This window comes from Pinus tabuliformis, chromosome 9 (genome assembly GCF_031772625.1).
Source record: "Pinus tabuliformis cultivar Carrire ecotype Pingquan chromosome 9, CPIR1, whole genome shotgun sequence".
NCBI classification, from domain to species: domain Eukaryota; kingdom Viridiplantae; phylum Streptophyta; class Pinopsida; order Pinales; family Pinaceae; genus Pinus; species Pinus tabuliformis.
Window position 1 is genome coordinate 343366750 of NC_142307.1, and position 7938 is coordinate 343374687.

General features: G+C 37.2%; 1 pseudogene; it reads left to right on the forward strand.

Moving 5' to 3' along the window:
• The first annotated feature begins 286 nt into the window (after positions 1-286).
• On the forward strand, positions 287-3563 carry LOC149148626 (xylan glycosyltransferase MUCI21-like; annotated as a pseudogene).
• Positions 3564-7938: the final 4375 nt, after the last annotated feature.

Genomic DNA, 7938 nt, shown 5'->3' on the forward strand with positions numbered 1-7938 from the left:
ACTCCCAAAACCTACTCCTGGATCAGAAGATATGGTCAAAGATGATTACTGGTCATTTGATGGGACGACTGTTGTCCCAACCAGATGTTCTTTAAATTGGGCATCAATAAAGTACTTGTCTGTAGTGATAACATCTCACCTAGAAATGCTTTTGAAACTGTATATAGAAGGGCTTAAGGTGCAAAGAAGATGATCAAACATGTTTGAGATGATGCAGAGTGGAGCCTAATTATAAACAAAATGTGGTTATTAGTTCACATCAAAATTAGAAGGTATGTTCATAGATATGAAGACTTTTCGTAAGATGATGCAAACGTTTAGTGCAATGTTGGCTGTATCGAGTGAAAGTAATGAAGGCCCTAGTCTGGTTGTCCAGGTTCTCATGACAGGTTTTTCAAAGCCATTCATTTTTGAAATAAATAAAAAGATGTTTGACATTGCAGAATCAAGGTATCTTTATCGAATGGATGGAGGTCACATTCTCATTGGATTGCATCCCTTTCATGAAGAAGGATTACAATGGGTGGAGTTGGATCGCTTGTTACATGTCTCTGGTATTAAGAAATGGTCACCCGTTTATTGTGTTAGATGTTGATGAGATACCCAGTGCACATATTATAAACCTTCTTAGGTGGTGTGATGGCTGGCACTGCAGCTTTTGCTTTTGCCACATAAGTGAATTTATTTCTAATATGAAAGCATACAGTCATCTTGATCGTGTCAAGTTCTGTCATTATTTTAATCCTATGAGAATATAGGATGTGATTTTTCATGGAGCTAATCTTTTTCACATGCTACCAGAGGATTATTCTTTTCAACAAATAATAGCGAAATTGGGGTCTATACCGCGCTCATTTTCTGTTGTACATCTTCCATATTATTTGATCCAGAATGCTAAAAAAATTAGATTTCTTTCGCCAGGAAACTATCAGTGTGAAATCTGGCTAGAAAATCAATATCCAAAAATGGAGAATTAGTTGTTGTAGGCTTTTTTGATTCATCTTTGAAGGTGTGGAACATGGCCAAGATCGGTGAAGAACACAATTTTTCTAAAAGTGGCAATACAGGTGAAGTTGGTCAAAATGAGCAGTTAGAAAGTTTAGATAAGGGGAAATGATCATACACATTATTACAAGGACATGCAGGACTTGTTTATGCTGCAAATTTCAACCCAAAAGGGGATTTCATTTTATCTAAATCAGAAGATTGTACAATCCCATTATGGATTTCAAAGATGAATGCAAATCTTGTTTGCTACAAAGGGCACAATTATCTTGTGTGGGATGTTTAGTTTAGCCCCGTGGGACCCTTTTCTGTCAATTCTTCACATGATCAGAAAGATAGAGTTTTTTCAATGAAGAGAATTCAACCTTTACGGATCATGGCAGGACATCTATCTGATGTTGATTGTGTATAGTGGCATGTAAATTGCAACTATATTGCTACTGGATCAAGTGACAAGACTGTCAAATTATGGGATGTGCAAAGTGGTGAATGTGCGCGCATGTTTTTTGGACACAGAGGTATGGTTTTATCAATATCCATGTCTCCAGATGGGCATTATATGGCATCTGGAGATGAAGATGGTTCTATAATGATGTCAAATCTATCAACAGGTCAATATGTAACTCCTCTAATGGGGAACAAATCCTGCATATGGACGCTTGCTTTTAGTTGTGAAGGTTCAGTATTAGCATCTGGCTCTACACACTGCACTTGTATTGGATGTCAAAATAGGATACCTTGGTTTGATTCCTCAGACACCACTATTCAACATCCTGTCACAGGAAGGGGTTAATGGTTTCAAAATTTATGAGATAGAATCAACATGCTCAAGAGAAGATGTCCTTAGAGTGATTGAAGTGGCCCTTCTTTGCACTCAAGTTGTGCCTACAACGCGTCCATCTATGTCTCGAGTGGTAGAAATGTTGATTGGTGGTGTTGAGGTCATTCCTATTGCTTCTCGCCTAGGTTACATTGTAGATTTTCAATATAATAATTTCACTACATGCACAGCTTGATCATTATGGCTCTGGGCACATTCTAATAGCTAAATCTTTTGAATCTGCTAACTAGTCGCATCTGTTTTGAAGGGAACAAAGAAATTTGTTTCCCTTGGTGCTACGTGTAGGGCCATCCTCATGTGGCGCTGCACTTCTGGACTATGGCACTGCTCATAGAGCTTGTGGGTCAAAATGGGATTCACACTTTGTAGAAAACATCCTAGCTTTTCATTCAATATTTTGGATGTGGTTTGCAGCAAGGAGTAAATTCCGTGAATCCTAGGATGACAAGGAAGATTTTAAGGATTTTGCATCTCCACTGATGAATATGGTGGACCGATTTCTCCAGACAACAATGGTATGATTTCCTGATGGGACAAAATTAAGTCTGCAACTAATGTTTTGAATTAGGGTTTTCTTTCAGAAGTCAAGGCAATGTTTGATGGTGCTAAGCCCAATCTGGTCACAGTTTTGCAAATAGCTCGCAAAATTCTAGGTACAAAGGAGTTGCACATACTGTTAAGTTTCCAAGATCATACAAGGAAGGTGAAGGAATAGTCTGTGAGAGATCCCATTTTCGTACACACATGTGCACTGCTTTTGGGCATGTTTAGATGCATGCAAATTTGAGTTCCTTGTTGCTTCATGCGCAAGATAAAAGTAACTTTGGCATAGAGGAGAAGGACCGACGTTACACCCGGAAGTGGGAAAGGATGTCATGGCCATTGTGCATGAGGTGACTCTGAAGAGTGTAATTCTTACAAGTTCTTCCAAGGTAAATTGTGATGTTGTACACAATGTGCCTGCTACCGTTTATAGTATTTCAGGATACACAGGGAATTTGTATCGTGAGTTCAATAATGGGATTATTCCTATGTATATAACAACTCAACATTTAGTAAAGGAGGTTGTCTTTATTATTGTTAACTACCATAACTGCTGGTTGATCAAGTATGATGAAATTTTGAAGTAACTAACAAAATAGAGGGTCATCAATTTTGAAAATGAAACTATGGTTCACTGCATTTCAAAGGTCATAGTTGGCGTGTTTATTCACGTTGATCTGATGATTGATCCCTCTTTAGTGGTCCACAATAAAAGTATACTTGACTTCAGAGCTTTTTTCAAGGTGCTTGCACACCTCACTGGTTTGTCCCTGACCCAAGTTCAGATCAGCCTTGCCTTGTAATACCTGTTCGTGAAGGTAACAAGGTAATCTTGAACCTGAAAGAGGTGATTGGATTGGCTGAGTAACTAGGGTTTAATGTTACAGTATGGAAGCCATTGTGAACCACTGAATTGAAAACAAATTACGTTATTCTGAATTCCAGCCATGTACTGGTTGGTGTTCATGGTGCAGCATTGACTCATTTTCTGTTCATGCGTCCTCGATATGTGTTCATTCAGGTCATTCCTCTTATGACTGTGTGGGCTTCTGACAGGGATTTTGGTGAACTAGCAGAAAGGATGGGCATGGCCAACCAACCTGGGTTTGATCATAACTTTAGAATTTCTACCACAGGAATTCATAAACATGTGGCATTATTTGAATTTTTCTAGGAATGGATGGAAAATAATTTAGCCATGAAATCAGCAGCACCGAGTTTTTAAGGAAGAGGTGGCAGTATTCAAAACATTCAACGAACAAATGGCAATGATTTCAGGAATCCAAAGTTTCTATAGCGCACAAGTGGAGGTTTATTTGATCAACATCTCAGATTATCCCAGGTTTCAAGCGATAGTTCCAAATTAATTTTGGCAAGCAATTCGATTTGTGGCAGCGAATTTGATTTTTTTTAGATTTAATTTAATTCCTAAATTTTAATATAATTTATTTTTAGAAAAAATGCATTATATATATATATATATGTATATATATTATTCCTATGTAATAGGAATAAAAATAGATTTGTAATTTAGTATATATGGGATTATTTTTAAAGATAGAGGTTTGATTTTATCAAAAGGAAGAGGCATTTAGATTGAGTAAATTTTTTTTGAATATTATTTTAATAAAGCAGTTTTCTGCCCTTTGGACCTGGGATCCATCATGGTGTTAATGTCTAATATGTTTTTCCTTTAATTCACTTACATATTTTGTTTTTCTTCCTTGTTACAACATTATCTAAGAGATGTGTTAGGAATCCATCCCCTATGATGCTCCTTTCATGATGATTTTGCTATTAGATGTAATGGTTGGCTTTGTAGAATTCATCCTTTACTAGATGCTTTGTTGAGAAACCTTCTGTTTCTCTTTCATCCAATGTTGCTACTATAGATCCATCCCCTGTTTAATGCCTGCAGGGTAGCAGGCTTTCTCCGTTATTATTCTCACATTTGCAATGTTCTATCTGGTTGAACGTGGTAGTTACTTTTCCCCAAGTTTGCTGGCAGAAAATGGCATCGACTCCATATCCCAATCGTCCTTTCTCTTGTTGTTTCAACCCAAAACCTTCCAAACAAATCTCCATACTCCATAGCTAGCCTAAAATTTCATTTATTGCAGTCACGTTTTTTTGGTAAAGAGAGAGCCCTCTCTGGTCTAGTAGGGCTAGATGCCAGATTGAAAGCTTGGTCTATGGTTACCTCAGAGTTACCTCTTCTTAGCCTTGAGGTTAATTCTGAGTGCTAACATGCTTCATCACAATCGCAATCGGCTCTGCCTGGGGTTCCAATATCGTATGCAGGCCCTCCTTCGATGCTATATATCAGAGATCTCTAATTGGAGGTCCTTAAGCCCTTTGCTCTAAGTCCTCCCTTGGAACCTTTCCAATGTGACATTTCCTTAAGGAATGCTTTTTCTCCATTAAGTCCCATTTATAAGAATTTTCCCCCTTTTCTAAGGATAATGGGAAAATTTGGTTTTACAATAACGCCCTCATCCGGAGTCCGTTTTGGTCCATTCAAATTGCATTAGACTCAAAATTAAGAGATCTATGCAATGAGACTATTTCCAAGATCACCCTTTGACTTTCATTTTCCTCTGTGAGGAAGATTTTTAGACTTATAAGTCTATTACTAGATCCATTTTGGATCATGGCTTCCCACTAAAAATCTTTTGGAGTCCAAAAGACTAATATACTGATCTAAACAGTAAATGGGAGTACCTCACCCTCTTCTTTCAACCTCCATACACTTGCCTTGCATAGTGCCTCTGAACCCAAGCCTTTGAACACTTCCTTCCTGTATGCGCTTATCCTCTTGGGAAGAACTGTCTTCCTCCTTAACTTCCTGTTGAAATCTTGTTGAGAAGGTCACAGAAGGTGGTTTGAACTTCTATGCCTTGATCATTGATCCAAGGTGGCTCAAACCAATGTGAAATTACATCTGGTTCAAAAAAATTTCATTTGTACCTATTTGACATACTATCAACAACAACTGTTAACAACGATAGGATTACAGACAACAACTAGATGGCCCAAACTCTTGCTTCAACAAAAGAAAGAAATTTCACATCTTGTGAACACCTCCATGTCTTTACATCTACATACAAATGATTGACTAGATAACAAGCCAACAAAACATGCCTTTAAAACAATTGACCCTTCAAGTCAAGCATGTTGAAAAAGAATTCTATAGAACTTTTTCAAAGATGAAACACTTCATCATCATCTCCATCTTGGAGACTAAATCAACATTTCTTAAGTCAATATTGCATTACATGCATTTTTACAACAAAAAATCAACCCTTCAAGTTAATCACACGTACATGTTTAAATACAAGGAAATCATCAACACCCCTGTGTTCATGCATATCATGCTTATGGATGCATTTCATCCTTAAACTTTCGCTTAAGTATACTGTACTTTCGAAGCTGAAATGAATATAATGTTGCAGCAATAAAGTGAGTCTTCTACTCAACTTTTCCATTCACCTTCCTGGTAAAATCTTGCAACTTGCATCTCATTAACAAAGAAATGCAAATAGATGCGATACATTTCTGTTCACATCAAAAGATATGCAACTTTAATTGGATAAGAACTCTAACCATTTTTACCAATCCATTTCAAAGGTCCTTCCTTTGTCCGCACATCAATAGAAACATGTGAATCATCTTGAAACACATCATTCATGGAATCTTTCTTTGCATTCTTGCCATTTTCTCTTTCCACCTTCTTCAAGTTTCCTGGAAGCATTATTGGATTCAGAGTCCAACATTTTGCAGCCATGTGTCCTTGCTTATGGCAGCAAGTGCAATTCATGTGCATCTTCTTGACAACATTATTTGCCTTGTCTAATGGACCTTTGGCTTCTTGCCTCTTTTCCTTCAAAATTTTCCTGTATGTGGCCATTCTCTTCCAACATCTAGAAACATTATGGTTATCCAAACCACAAAAGGAACATGCAATTCTTTTCCCATACTTATATGGAAATTTATCATGTTGAACATAATCAAAAGGAATATGGTTAAAACTAGATTTATACCTTTCTCTTTCACCTCTATTTCCTTCATGAGGAGGTGAAGAGAATGAAGAAGTGGCTCCCTTTAGAACACCATCAATCTCTTAAAGGCTTTCAAAGTTTCCACGACTCTCTATTTCAAGTGCATGCTTATGAACACCTTCTTCCTGAAAATAATATTTCAACCTAATGCATTCCCCATGAATAAAATCTTTACAATTTTGAGGTAGAAGCCCAGAAATGAAACTCCTTCTTGGAACTATTTCAATTGTCTTCATGGTAGCTTTGGAACATTCACCATAACACTATCCATAGCTGAGACCCAAATACTTAGGCCTTTCCTCAACCATTATTGGCTCAACAATATCCTGTGCATGTTTGCCCAAGCCTTTTCCTCCATAGCCCATCTTGGACATTAACTTGGACCCTATGTCTCTGGTATGTTTTTCAAAAGTACCAACATAAACATTCTTAGAAGAATTTGAATACAAATAGGAATTGTTTACCTATTCTTCAAGCTGATACTTGACCAAGGCTTCTTTGGCAACAAGGAGTTGTGTCTCCAACTCATGCATCCTTGTCAAGTCATATTTTCAATATGAAGTTGCCTCTCCATTTCCTGCAATTTGTCAGAAAGCAACTTCTTCTCTTCCTTCATGGAGTTCAACTTCTCTCTAAGTATGATGCTCTTCCTTCCATCCTCATATATTTCTCTCACATTATCCATATTGGTGGACAAGTCTTGCTTCATGTCTTCATCAAAGACTCTTGTGAAGAAAGAAGAATTTGAGGACTCACTTGTAGAAGTTGTCATTATCAAAATGAACAAAAGAAATTCAAACAAGATTAATAAAGAGCTTATTCAAGCAACCTTTTGCAACAAACCTCTTATGCTTCAAGGATTGCCTTGAGGTCCTTTGGGATAAGAAGAATGCCTTCAGCCCTTCTTCCTTCTTGTCCCCTCCTAGACTTAGCTATCAATAGCTTTCCCTTCACCTCTACAAACTCAAACAATAGTTAGTTTACAAACAATCAACACCTTTCAAGTCAACCAAGCGTATGGATTACTATGTCAATCAAGCATTTTGATCTAATACCACTTGCATCATGATACAACCTGCTCTGGTATAGCTTAGCTCTGATATAACCTTCTTTGAAGGTGGGGTTAATCAGCTTGATGCTCTAATATAACCAACTCCGATACCACCTGATCTGAAATGGGGCATTAAAGGCTTCTTGTCATGCTTACAAGAACCTCTTCCACTACAAAGTTTATATATATTCCCCAGATCTATGCTTATGATTGATAATTTCAGGAATTAATAGTGCTTGAAAGAGGTGTATGCTTATGTTTGTTTTTAGACTGTTTATGTGCTTTGTGTTCTTTACTTATGCTGATATTTAAATACATGCAATAATAAATAATGCAGCAAATAAACAAACACATAAGACAACAATATAATATGGAGTTCATATAAACCTCTTGGGCTACATTTCCATGAGCGCTAATCAACTCGATTAGGCTCTTTGGGA